General features: G+C 46.3%; 1 long non-coding RNA gene across 2 annotated transcripts in view; it reads left to right on the forward strand.

Moving 5' to 3' along the window:
- Positions 1–8,377: 8,377 nt before the first annotated feature.
- The window catches only part of LOC128845607 (uncharacterized), a 56,494-nt gene continuing 50,263 nt past the window's right edge, over positions 8,378–14,608 (forward strand). For both annotated transcript variants that reach the window (XR_008446686.1, XR_008446685.1), the window contains exon 1: positions 8,378–8,855. This is a non-coding gene — a long non-coding RNA (uncharacterized LOC128845607). The remainder of the gene's footprint in view (positions 8,856–14,608) is intronic.

Raw genomic sequence — 14,608 nt, forward strand, 5'->3', positions numbered from 1 at the left:
GTAAACCGCAAGGGGTACTTTTCAATGCTGCTGCAAGCCCTGGTGGATCACAAGGGACGTTTCACCAACATCAACGTGGGATGGCCGGGAAAGGTACATGATGCTCGCGTCTTCAGGAACTCTGCTCTGTTTCGAAAGCTGGAGGAAGGGACTTTCTTCCCGGACCAGAAAGTGACCATTGGGGATGTTGAAATGCCTATCGTGATCCTTGGGGACCCAGCCTATCCCTTAATGCCATGGCTCATGAAGCCGTACACAGGCAGCCTGGACAGGAGTCAGGACCTGTTCAACTACAGGCTGAGCAAGTGCCGAATGGTGGTGGAATGTGCATTTGGACGTTTAAAAGCGCGCTGGCGCAGCTTACTGACTCGCTCAGACCTCAGCGAAAAGAATATCCCCATTGTTATTGCTGCTTGCTGTGCGCTCCACAATATCTGTGAGAGTAAGGGGGAGACCTTTATGGCGGGGTGGGAGGTTGAGGCAACTCGCCTGGCCACTGATTACGCACAGCCAGACACCAGGGCGGTTAGAGGAGCACAGCAGGGCGCGGTGCGCATCAGAGAAGCTTTGAAAACGAGTTTTGTGACTGGCCAGGCTACTGTGTGAAACTTCTGTTTGTTTCTCCTTGATGAACCCTCCAACCCCTCCCCCCCCCCGACCCGGTTCACTCTACTTCCCTGTAAACCAACCACCCCACCCCACCCTCCCCTCCCCTCCCCTCCCGCTTGCAGAGGCAATAAAGTCATTGTTTTTTCACATTCATACATTCTTTATTAGTTCCTTACAGTGGTAGGGGGATAATTGCCAAGGTAGCCTGGGATGGGTGGGGGAGGAGGGATGGAAAAGGACACACTGCATTTTAAAACTTTAACTCTTATTGAAGGCCAGCCTTCTGATGCTTGGGCGATCATCTGGGGTGGAGTGACTGGGTGGACGGAGGCTTGCCGTCTGTCTGCAAGCTGACGCCACCTATCGTCTTCAGCCCGCCACTTGCTCTGTTCTTCCCGCGATTCAGCCCGCCACCTCTCCTCTCGTTCATATTGGGCTTTTCTCATCTCCGACATTGACTGCCTCCACGCATTCTGCTGTGCTCTATCAGCCTGGGCGGACATCTGCAGCTCCGTGAACATCTCGTCCCTCGTCTTACGTTTTCTCTTTCTAATGTTCACGAGCCTCTGCGAAGGAGAAACATTTGCAGCTGGCGGAGGAGAAGGGAGAGGTGGTTAAAAAAGACACATTTTAGGGAACAATGGGTACACTCTTTCATTACAAGGTCGCATATTTCGGCTTGCAGGCAGCCATCGTAGGCCACAGTGTTTTGGCTTTTTTAACCTTCTTAACATGCGGGAAAGGTTGCAAACAGCAGCGCATTTCCCATATCAAGGATGAATTGGGTTGTCCATTTAAAATGGGGTTTCAATGTAAAAGGAGGGGGCTGCGGTTTCCCGGTTAACATGCGGCACAAACACAAGTAAACCACCCCCCCACACACACACACACGATTCTCTGGGATGATCACTTCACCCCTCCCCCCACCGCGTGGTTAACAGCGGGGAACATTTCTGGTCAGAAGAGCAGGAACGGGCGCCTCTGAATGTCCCCCTTAATAAAATCACCCCATTTCAACCAGGAGAGCTTTCTGGAGATGTCCCTGGAGGATTTCCGCTCCATCCCCATACACGTTAACAGACTTGCTTGCTTTTTTTTTGTAATGTTTACAAATATTTACAAAGTTACACTCACCAGAGGTCTCCTGTGTGCCCTGAGGGTCTTGGGTGAGTTCGGGGGTTACTGGTTCCAGGTCCAGGGTCACAAACATATCCTGGCTGTTGGGGAAACCGGTTTCTCCGCTTCCTTGCTGCTGTGAGCTACCTACAGTACCTCCATCGTCATCTTCCTCGTTCCCTGAACCGTCTTCCCTGTGTGTTTCTCCAGTGAGAGAGTCATAGCACACGGTTGGGGTAGTGGTGGCTGCACCCCCTAGGATCGCATGCAGCTCCGCGTAGTAGCGGCAAGTTTGCGGCTCTGCCCCGGACCTTCCGTTTGCTTCTCTGGCTTTGTGGTAAGCTTGCCGTAGCTCCTTAATTTTCACGCGGCACTGCTGTGTGTCCCTGTTATGGCCTCGGTCCTTCATGGCCTTGGAGATCTTTTCTAATACTTTTCCATTTCCTTTACTGCTACGGAGTTCAGCTATCACTGCTTCATCTCCCCATATGGCGAGCAGATCTCGTACCTCCCGTTCGGTCCATGCTGGAGCTCTTTTGCGATCCTGGGAGGACTCCATCACGGTTACCTGTGCTGATGAGCTCTGCGTGGTCACCTGTGCTCTCCACGCTGGGCAAACAGGAAATGAAATTCAAACCTTCGCGGGTCTTTTCCTGTCTACCTGGTCAGTGCATCTGAGTTGAGAGCGCTGTCCAGAGCGGTCACAATGAAGCACTGTGGGATAGCTCCCGGAGGCCAATAACATCGAATTCCGTCCACACTACCCCAATTCCGACCCGCAAAGGCCGGTTTTATCGCTAATCCCCTCGTCGGAGGTGGTGTAAAGAAACCGGTTTAAAGGGCCCTTTAAGTCGAAAGAAAGGGCCTCGTTGTGTGGACGTGTCCAGGCTTAATTCGGTTTAACGCTGCTAAAGTCGACCTAAACCCGTAGTGTAGACCAGGCCTTAGGAATTCTGCTGAGTCACAAATTGTGCCTAAAAGAGGGCAACAGGATGAGCAAGGGGAGCCACAAACCTAAGGATAGCAACAAATGAAGTGAGGCCTAGCTTTAAATGCAAGCCCCCTTTTCAAAAGGAAAGGACAAGATCATCTGCTTTATAGAGAAACTTTCAACCAAATCACTTTGTCCACCACTAAAATGCAGCCACCGCTGGGGTGGGATGCAGCAGCTGTTTAACAGTTAAACGGCATTTGCTTAACAGTGCTGGCTGGGTGAACGTTTCATGGCACACTCCCCGACAGCTCCCAAAGTGTGTGGGAAAGATCCTTGGCCTAGGAAGCATTTCTGAGAGGAAATTCAGGGCTGAGTCTGTTCTTCTGGCCCTCAATGACAGGAAGACTGTGTGATAGTGGTTCTCGCAGGAGGTGTGAACTGCCTTTGAATCCAATTCCAGCAGTAAACAGATGAGGTTCTTTAGCATACTACCTAGTGCCTGTGTCATTATTGTGAGGATTGTGCCTTCTCATGCTAGTCCACCAGTTAAAAAACCATGAGGGCGTGTAATGTTGGTACCAGGAGGGCATGCACAGCACCACATGGGGGACAGGAAGGAGAATTGTATCTCCCAATGGAGTATTGCTGGAATTTTATAACAACAGCGAAGTTGCAAGCAGAGCCCCTTTAGTAGTGAAAAGTAGAAAGTGGAAGGAGCAAGATAGGGGGGAGGGGAGAAGGAAGAAGAAGTGAAAGTGGCTTCTTGTGTCAGTGAGATCAGAAGCTGACTGTAAGAACCCAGCTGTATTAATCTGAAGAATTCCACTCTGGAAAGTTCTGACCAGATAGCTAAGGTCAAGGCAGGTGTGATGTGAAGACATTGACATAAAGCTGCTCGATTGGGCAGCCAAGAACATTTGAGCTCATTTTGCTTACAGTTTTCAACATGTCTGTCTTCTCTGATAGGTAGGAATGGATGAGATTTGTCCCCATTTCAGTGACCAGAGCACTAGATTAGGCTTTGGGAATGCATTAGGCAAAACTGAGACCTATTTACTGAGATATGGGCATTGGTTAGTGGTTTATGGTAAATGTCTGAAGAGTGAGTCTAAGTGAACAACATGGTCAGTGACTATATTCAGGGCCGGCTCTAGGTTTTTTGCCGCCCCAAGCAAAAAAAATTTTGGCTGCCCTCCCTCCCCTCCCCCCCCCCCCCCGTCCCAGCCCTGGGCTCCTCGCCGCACCCCCCTGCTGCCCCAACCCTGGGCTCTCCCCCACCACCCGCACCCCCCTGCCACCCCAGCCCTGGGCTCTCACCCCCCCCACCTGCACCCCCCTGCAGCCCCAGCCCTGGGCTCTCCCCCACACACATACCCTGTCGCCCTAGCTCTGAGCTCCCCCCTACCTCCCCACCACTGCCCCACACACACACCTCCTGCCGCCCCAGCCCTGGGCTCTCTCGCCCCCCCCCCCCCCCCGCAGCCTCCTTCCGCCGCAGCCCTGGGTCACTGGTAACTCACTCCCACGGCAGGTCATTCAGCAGGAATTTTGGATGTGCACAGAACACCGACAGGATTGGTTCCCATATGGTTACAGAACTGCAGTAAAGTGGAACAATTTTCAGCTTGTGTGATTGGGGGATATCTGGATGCATATTATAAGACTGTCCTACATAAATGAGGAAAAGTTGAGGTGCCTTTATTATTCTTTTGTTCCACTCTTTCTTTCTATGGGGAATTTGCCAATGCAATATCACTGTCTTCCTTTTAAACAAACAAACGAACAAAAAGGCAATGGCTGTTGAAAATAGCAATTCCAGTCCTAATAACCACTGGGAACCATTTCTTGCTCAATTTATTCTACTTTTTCTACAGCAAGTTACAGTGGATCAGTATATTTGATTTGGGAGAAATGAAGTAACAGCTGCCCAAACTGAGCTTGAGCACTCCTGAATTTTGAGGTGTCCAAATCTGGAAGGCAGGTGCTGGGGGGGGGGGGCTGTGGCTCCGCGGGGGAGCACGGCAGCATGTATGCAGCAGCGTGTTTGGCGCTGTGCGAAGCCAGACACGCTGGTCTGAGTGGCACAGTAAGGGGGTTGGAGAAGGGGTAGGGGGTTTCGGGGGGGCAGTCAAGGGACAGGGAGAAGGGGGGGTTATATGGGTTGGGGGGCAGTCAGGGGACAGGCAGTGGTTGGATAGGCGTGGGAGTCCCAGGGGTTTGTCAGGGGACAGGTGGGGGTGGGTCCTAGGAGGGAAGTTGAGGGGGGGTCTCAGGAGGGGGCAGTTGGGGACAAGGAGAAGGGAGGCTTTGATAGGGGGTGGAGTCCTGGTGGGCAGTTAGGGGCAGGGGTCCCTGGAGGGGGTGATCAGGGGGCAGGGAGCAGGGGGGGTTGTGGTTTCTGTGGGGGGCAGTCGAAGGGGGTGGATGGTGGCAGGGTGGGGCTACCCTCCCTCCCTGTGGAGTGACCTGTTTTTTGAATGTTAAAATATGGTATCCCTACCCTTCAGATTGCAGCTCTCCATTCACATCAGGCTGCAGCGTGAGGTCTCAGCTTCCTCACTCCCTCCCCCTCTTTCCTGTTTGTAGTGGCCAAGGGAATGCTGGGAAATGTAGTTCTTTCCCTGTTCCAGGGCTGGCTCTACAGGCAGGGAGCTAACCAAGGAACTACAGCTCCCAGGGCCCCCTGTTGGTTCTCAGCTCCTATGCTGGATCCCTGCCGCCCCTGCAAATAGGCTGCCCCAAGTACGTGCTTGCTTTGCTGGTGCCTAGAGCCGCCCCTGACTATATTGAATCTTATTCTTCAATGTAAGAGTTTGCCATGTCCTCATATAAAGGTTTTCTACTTTCAAACTATGGAATATATAAAAGAGGATAACATATTTAAAAAATAACAATAGACCCCGGGGATAAAGTAGAAGCACTGGTCTTTTAACAAACCAATCTACACAGATATTTCCAGTATTTATTCTTCCTACACCAGAATGCCATAAAAATGTATCCCACATACAGCCATAAAATGAATATGCTTAGAGATCCTATTGGGTCCAATCCAGTGTCAATGGAAAGACTTCAATAGGCTCAGAGGATCTGGGGATTACAGTGGACAAGAAGCTGGATATGAGTGAGCAGTGTGCCCTTGTTGCCAAGAAGGCTAACGGCATATTGGGCTGCATTAGTAGGAGCATTGCCAGCAGATCGAGGGAAGTGATTATTCCCCTCTATTCGGCACTAGTGAGGCCACACCTGGAGTACTGTGTCCAGTTTTGGTCCCCCCATTACAGAAGGGATGTGGACAAATTGGAGAGAGTCCAGCGGAGGGCAACAAAAATGATTAGGGGGCTGGGGCACATGACTTACGAGGAGAGGTTGAGGGAACTGGACCTATTTAGTTTGCAGAAGAGAAGAGTGAGGGGGGATTTGATAGCACCCTTCAACTACCTGAAAGGGGGTTCCAAAGAGGATGGAGCTAGGCTGTTCTCAGTGGTGGCAGATGACAGAACAAGGAGTAATGGTCTCAGGTTGCAATGGGGGAGGTCTAGGTTGGATATTAGGAAAAACTATTTCACTAGCACTGGAATGGGTTACCTAGGGAGATGGTGGAACCTCCATCCTTAGAGTATTTTTAAGGCCCAGCTTGACAAAGCCCTGGCTGGGATGATTTTGTTCGGGTTGGTCCTGCTTTGAGCAGGGGGTTGGACTAGATGACCTCCTGAGGTCCCTTCCAACCCTGATCTTCTATGATTCTATGATTCAGAGTGGGTGCATAAAAGGCACAGCCATAGCACTGCAAGTGGTGATCTGGGCCGTTTCCATACTGTACACTAGATAGTCAGACATGTCCAGACCTTGTGCAGGAGAGCTCCAAGGAAAACCCCTTGGTGCTGCAGGAATTGTATCGGTGATTAGGATGTTATGGCCATAGTTTTCAGACCTGAGTGCCTAAAGCTAGACTCCTAAAGCCACATGTAGGGCTTGATTTTCTGAAGATCTGAGCATCTGCTGCTCCTAAAGGATTTAGTGGGAGCTTCTGGGTATTCAACTCTCCTGAACATCAAGCTGTAAATATGGATTTAGGCGCCTAACTTTAGGCAACCAAGTTTGAAAATTTGGGCCTTAGTTTTTAATAATGCTGTTTCTTTAAGCAAAGTAAATGGTCATCAGGGCAGGTCGCCACTTACTACCTGAAAAGCCTAATTCATCAGTTAGTGTAGTCAATTATACCTGTGCAAAGTGGATTTAAACCTCTTCCAAAGCAGAATGGAAGTGGTTTACACTCACTTTGCACAGGGAGCAAATGAGTGCACTAGAGAACCATCAAGCCACAAGTGCTAGTTCGCAATCTGAAACAGGAATCCCTCTGAATTATGCAGAAAAATAATGGGCCTGATTCTCACTTACACTAAAGTCCCTTTATCCTGTCAAGGTGTTATAAAGAAGCCTTAATGTAAATGAGAATCAGGCGCAGTGTATCACTATTCCTGTCCTCATATAATACTGGATTGCTTCACCTTTCTCCCACCATTGTATTTCCAGTAAAGAGAGTATAACTAAGAGTAGTGGAGACAAAGAGGAAAATTTAGATTACAAAGCAGTAAAACTTCCTGTCATTGAGATCAATTAGACTGTCTCAAGAGCAGTGTTGGAAGCTCCATAGATGGGACTTTTAAAACAAGCCTGAACAAGAGAAAACTACTGTAAGGAACAGTCTTCATTCGTTCCTAGACAGATGGAATGACCTTGTCTTTGTTCTCCATCTGTGAGGTCTATGTTTTTATGTCCATTTTCAGGGAAATAAATTATCCATTCCTTGGTTTTGTTCTACTTGCTGAAATGTCTCTTGGCCACTAGATGGGCAAAATTCTCCTTGCACATTTGCTTGACTCTAATAATCTGTTCTTCCTGCTTCTGAACGAGATCTAAAGCCCATTTAAGTCAATGTAGAAAGACTCCCATTCAGTGGGCCTTCGATTAGCCCATTTGTATGGCTGGTGTATGTAGTTATGCAAATTTAGGAGAGATGCTATGAATCTGATTTACATGTACTGTGTCTTTAAATGCAAGTCGTCTCCTTCTATGGTTTCTAGGGGCATAGGTGCTGGAACTAGGGATGCTGGGTGTGCTGCCGCACGTCCTGTCTTGAAGTGGTTCCCATCATATACAGGGTTTACAGTTTGGTTCAATGGCTCTCAGCACCCCCAGTATACACACTGTTGCAATGCCCTTGTCTGGGGGCAATGCTCTGAGATAATCCAAGATAGTTATTATCAAGAAAGGGAGTAACACCTCTCTCTCAATTTCTCTCTCTCTCTCTCTCTCACAGGGAGTCCTATTGTTTGTCCTTTCAGTGTTTGTCTTCTTCTGAAATAAGTCACACAGACAAATAGTAAACGATTTGCTCATTGTGTAGAGAAAACATGACAACAGGGGGCTTGCTTTGATGGACATCGATTGAGCAATCACATTGGCTGGGAGTGCTGCAGACCCAAAGAGAGCAAAACCGCAGAGTTGTGCTGTGTGGATGCGAAAGGAAAATTTTGTCCGTAGCTTGGAAACAAGGAGAGAAAATTATCTGTAATTAGAATTAGCAGAATTATGAGAAGTCTTGTGGCTAAACAAGGCATAGTTTTCCTGTGCTTCAACATGAATAATAATAATTAAAATTATTACGAATGGTACAAAGTGTACATTGAGGTTCCCAGACTGTGGGCTGTGGCCCAACATAGTCCCAGGTGGGCCGCCAACGCAACTGCATTCCCCAGTCAAGCTTAGTAAATCTTTAACTCCATGTTACTCATGTGATCGAAGTAAAAGCTATATAGATGTAATGTTCTAAACTGTGTATGTTTGACAGAGTATAGAAAAAAAAAATTATTTATTCAGTTATTTTAAAAAACCAAGCTGCAATATGTCAAGTTTAATTTTCACGAGTACAGTGCTGCCTTTCACTGCAAGGTAGCCTAGCAATATACACACAATCTGCCATTTACAACTGTAAAAAATGGCAAGCAGTATTTCAATCTGACACGGAGTGATATATTTTTTGAAAACAAGAAGGGTGCACCGGTGGAGAAGATAATGAAAGTCCTGGACCATCTACAGCTACAAGAAATGAGCCAGTCAAAAAAAGAAAATATGATGATACATACTTGAAGTTTGGATTCTCCTTTATCAGCTCGGATGAGTATCCAGTGTCTCAGTGAGTTATAATATAACTGTTATTTTATATTTTTATTTGCAATATTTGATTCTTTTCTATTAGTAGACTGTAGGGTTGGGGCTTTACGTACACAGTACAGGAATACAGATTTTACACTAAAAATTTTGAAAATACAATATAGTGTTCAAAGTTGGATGACTATTTTGTTTTAAAATCAACAACTAGCAACACGTATTTTTTTACAATTTTGTTAATATTGTTATGTTGCTTATTGTTCGGTTTTGTACAAAATTGTGTTTTCCCTGTTTGAACACTACATTTTGCTCTCAACGTTTTTTTAAAGTGTAGTTTTACTAAAGCTGTTTGGTTTCAAAGATCTTGAAGCTTTTCTTTGAGTGCATATTGCTAGGGATTTCTACCATCACAATTGCTTACATTAAAATGAAAAGGGAATGTGCATTGTTTATTTACAGTGTTACCGTTTATATGTATGTCATTAAAATTAATAATTTTCCTCAAGAAGTGTTAATAGTGGGCCACAGTGCCTATTGCAGCTGCACAGGTGGGCCTCAGGGAAAAAGGTTTGGGAAACCCTGCTGTGCAGAAATGTCTTTAGCTGTATAGTTTGAGAGAAAAAACCTTAAGGGTCAGAGCCTCAGCTGGTGTAACTCAATATGGCTCCATTGCAGTCAACCAAACTGCTCTCAAGAAAATAGATGATGATGATGATCAAAAATTAGCTCTGGCAAGCATGCTAAAAATAGCCTTTTCTTTTTAAAAACAACGGTTGTTATTGCTAGGTGTAAAGGTATACACCATGTAAACACTACAAAAGTACAAAGGGCAGCAGGTGTGTTAGAGTTAATGGGGAAACTGATGGTAATGAATGGTTAGAAGGTGTCTCCGGAGACTGCCTTTCCGCCACATGAGTGGAGGAAATAAGAACTATGCGATCGCTTCCCTTGCATGAATTCAGTGTCTTTTGCCCCCCTCTGTGGCCTATTTCAAAGCCCATTAAAGACAATGGAAAAGGGGGCTGCTGAGTGCAGTGGGCTTTGGACCAGACTCTAGGAACCCAGCTGAGAAAGCTGATGATGATGTCAGAAAGTCGAAAGGCAAACCTGGGGCCTCAATCTCTCCTTGCAGTAATTCCCACTGACTTCAGTGGGAGTTACTCATATCTTGTGGAGGGAAGAACTGGGCCCCTTGATCCTGCTCCCACTGCAGACAAGGAGCATTTTTCTACTGACTTCAGTTGGAGTTTGATTTGGCATCAGGTGAAGACCATATTGTGTTGGAGCCAAAAAAGACAAACAGAGTCTATGCTGAGGGGGTTCCATTGGGACACAGCCTCAGCTACAATCCAACTTAATCCACTGTACAGGGGGGAAACTCGGACACTGAGAGGTTAAGTGACTTGACCCAAGAGTCAGACCTAGAACCTAGATCTCCTGACTCCAAGTCACATACCGTAGACCATGCTGCCTCCCATCCTTTGAGCACAGAGATCCTCAGTAATCCAGTCAATGAAGCACAGAAATGGACTGACAAATGAAAGGAAGGCAAATTATTTTGGTCTTTCTTTGAAACATGCCTGAGAGTTTTCTCAGTACAATAGTTCCACTTTAAGCCCAAAGCAGGCTCCATAAATTGATCCCCAGCTTCAGCATCACTTGTTTTCCATGTTATAATAGCCTGGTGATGCAGGAAAAATGACCAAGGGATTTTTTTTCACACTCTACGTGGAATCTCAGAATGATCACCTGTCATCTGACTCTGTTATTACAGAAATGACTGAAGATGTCACTTTCCTAATCTGGGCTCTGATCCTGCAAAGAATGGCTCTGAGGGAGTATCAGGGACCATTTGTGCAGGTCACCTTTCAAGAACCAGGCCTTGCCAGGGACCATTCTTTCTATCCCAGAGTGCATTAATTACTACATCAGCATGCACTATGCTGCGGGTAGGAAAATACTGATGCTGCTGATTCAAACAGTTCCCAAACCTGGCTGAAAGCAAATGGGATCTAAATAAGACATTTTTTGCCGATGATCAGCATAAAGAAATATATACAATCAGCAAGTCACCCGTTTGCATCTTTCTTACAAAATAACAACAACGTAGATGACTTTATGGGCCAGAGTCACTGGTACACTCTTTTTTCCAAACCCACAGGCATGAGCCAAAGCCGATTGAAATGAATGGAAAGACTCCCGCTAATTTCAATGGGCTTTGCATCAGGCCCCAATTCACCTGTCCGTACTAACTGCTCCTCGGTTTTTTTGCAATGCATTGCATTAAATAAAACTTAGCACCATTCCTCCATGCATTTCAAAGCACTTGACAAGTGTTAATGGATTCCCTATGTTAAGGGAAGTATTATACCAGTTTTTGAGCTGCTGAAAATGAGTACAAGAGTGGCAAAGGGATTTTGCTGAAGGCTACAGTGAGTTAATAGGGGGGCTGGGATTAGAACCCATGAGTCCGAGTCCCCTGCTTTAGCTATAGTTAAACTGCACAGTACTAGAGTAGCACGTCAGTGTAGCTACTCACTCAGCTGCAGGAAAGCTTCTCTTGATGCTGTAGTTAATCCACCTTCCCAAGAGGCGGTTGCTAGGTGGACAGAAGAATTCTTCCATTGACCGACACGGGGGCTTAGGCTATGGCTGCACTAGAGAGTTTACAGTAGCGGAGCTGTAGTGATGCAGCTGCACCGTTGTAAGCTCTCTAATGTAACTGCTCTAAGCCAACAGGAGAGAGCTCTCCCACCGGCTTAACTACTCCAGTCCCATGCGAGTGCGAGCTAGGTTGGCGGGAGATTCCCCCTGACACAGCATTGCCTACACTGATGCATACGTCAGTGTAACTTTACATCGCTCAGCAGGGTGGCTTTTTCACAGCCCTGAGTGACATAAGTTATACCGCAGTAAGTGCTTGTGTAGACATAGCCATGGGGGCTTACCTATGTTGCTCAGAGGTATGGATTTTTCACATCCCCGAGGGATGCAGCTGGGTTGATCTAATTTTCTAGTGTAGACCCGCCCTTTTAAGCAGCATTGCCTGAGGAAGTCATTTTCTATGCAAGAACATAATTTCATTTTGAAAGTGATTCATGAGGGTAATATGCAGTATGAACAATTTCTGCTTTCTTCAGATCATTCCTCTTTGTATAACACATTGCAGATGATTTTATGAAATTGTATCATGACGCCTACATGTATGTGGGTCCACCGTGAGTTAGCAGGATTGCGTCACATCACTGCCAAGCCAGAGACACTGGTGGGTGATTAACACTCAATGATTGTCTAGTCTAAAGTAAAACACCTTAAGACAATGGGTTTGCTTTAGCTGGGAGAAGACACTCCCTTCTCTTGCCTAATGGGATGGGGTGTTGGGAGCAGCGGGAAGTTACCAAAAGGCAGAACAAAAGAAGCAGGTGACTCCAGCAGGAGTCTATAGGGGGGACTATAGGAATCTATAAGACTCCCATGGGAGAACTGGGATAGAGAGCCATTTTGCAACAGATTAAGATGATGGAGGCTGCTGGCTGCAGGGGCAGGGTAGGCAAGGAGGCGGGTGGCGGATCTTGCCTGCCTGCCTGATGGAACACGGATGATCACCCAAGGAAAGGGGGAGTTAGTGAGGGAGATTGTGGTTGGGATGTTTTATTGTTTTCTCTATGATCTGTGCTTTATCTGTTAAGAGCAATGGTGCTAGAAGCTATGCCAATTTTGTCTAGCAGTATGTGTTCAGTGCCTGCAACTGCCAAAAACAACAAGGAGTCTGGTGGCACCTTAAAGACTAACAGATTTATTTGGGCATAAGCTTTCGTGAGTAAAAACCTCACTTCTTCGGATGCATAGAGTAACTTTCACTCTATGCATCCGAAGAAGTGAGGTTTTTACTCACGAAAGCTTATGCCCAAATAAATCTGTTAGTCTTTAAGGTGCCACCAGACTCCTTGTTGTTTTTGTAGATACAGACTAACACGGCTACCCCCTGATACTTGCAACTGCCACATTGCCTCTGAGAGAGTTAAATTGTAGACCAGAAGGTTCATATCGTTTTTGGCTGAGTTTTGGGGGAGAGAGAGAGAGAGTGTGTATGTGTGTGTGTGTGTAAGTACCAGGAAACCAGAGAGGTCAGTGCTGTGCCCAAAGGAACTAGGGTTCAAAACTCACAGAGGTTGCCAGCTAGGAGATCTGTGCCCTGATAATGTGCCTAGGAACCCCAAGATTGGGATAGTGGTTGGACTCTGTTCAGGCTCCAGGACCTTAGCACACCTCAGGGGCTCCAGAGCACAGAAGCTTGTATTCCCTTCACAGCAGCACTAGTGGGTGGCCAAGAAGGGGCACTGGCTAGGATCTGTGACACTTACACATTGTCCATCATTGTGGTATCCAAGCACCAAGTGCGCATTTCAGCAGAACAAGGAGTCAGGATTCAGAAAGGAATGTCTAATGGGGTATCAGTGGGGAGTCAGGCTGATCCTAGAAATGGTAGGGACTAATTAGCTTAATGATAGTTCTAAGTGTAATTGTGTGACATTTAAAATGTAAATGCAGATTTAAATTGCTCCCAGCTGTGAAGAGGAGAGTGGAAAACTGCTCTGTTCCCTTCATTCTCATGGGTATCTGGTCCTATGTCAGTTTAAGTAGTAAACATGGGGCTGGATTGTCCATGGCCTAGCACCCTGTTTAGTCATTTACCTGTGGGCAAACCCGGATGCAAAACTATCAGGACACTTTGCACAGGCCTATGACTGCACAGGGCACCAAGCAATGGAGAATGAAGCCCAACATTTACAGTTGCACTTATTAAAGTAAAATTGCAAGAGAATTAGGATGATACCTTGTGTTTCAGGACATAAATTGGTCAACGAAGGTCAAGAAGAAACTTTACCCTCCTCCCTCACTATTAGTATGGCACAATAAAGTGCATTGGCGGAGGTTTACACCTTCCTCACCATCCAGCAATAGCACTGTTGGAGACAAATCACTGAACTAGAGCGACCATTGGTCTCCTCCAGCATGGCACTGTCTTTGTTCACATTGAGGATTTCAGTAACTGAGCCAGATGTTAGCGGGGGTCTATTACTGGAGTGGGTGGGTAAGGTTCTGTGGCCTGCAATGTGCAAGAGGTCAGGCTAGATGATCACAATGGTCCCTTCTGGCCTTAAAAATCTATGAGTCAATGGTGAAATTTGTCCATTGAATTTTTTTTTTTTATGGAAAATGGATTTTTGTTGTTGTTGTTGAAATGGAAATTTCCATGGAAAATTTCTGTTTTTCACACATTTTGTCAGGTTTCCGTTGAAAAAATGAAAACTGAAATTGTTGTGGTATTTATTTGTTGGAAACTGAAAACTGATGACAAATTTTGACTCCCCCCCCCTTCATTTTTGTCAAAAATATTAATGAACATTTCCCCCCCAGTTGTCTCTATTCTCATGCCCATGATTACATTATTTAATCCATATGACTACAGATGTTGAATTCAAGCTGCAAGAAATCTTACTACAGAACAACATTTGTTGTGCTGCAGTTTCTGATCAGAGACTGGCTCTAGCTGAATCGGTGGGTGTGATATTTCCCATGGGAGTGGGAGAAAGGAGAAACAGGTGTTGAACTGTTTATGTGATGTCACTATTAGAGGAGTTACGTGACTTGATATGCTGCAGTGGTTTCATTGGCTTCTCTCTCTCTTCCTCCCTCTTTTATTTATACACACACACACACACAGAGAGAGAGAGATTTCAGTCAAACCTGTTGTCTGAACTTGGGTTAATTGAA

The sequence above is a fragment of the Malaclemys terrapin genome, chromosome 1 (assembly GCF_027887155.1).
Source record: "Malaclemys terrapin pileata isolate rMalTer1 chromosome 1, rMalTer1.hap1, whole genome shotgun sequence".
Taxonomy (NCBI): domain Eukaryota; kingdom Metazoa; phylum Chordata; order Testudines; family Emydidae; genus Malaclemys; species Malaclemys terrapin.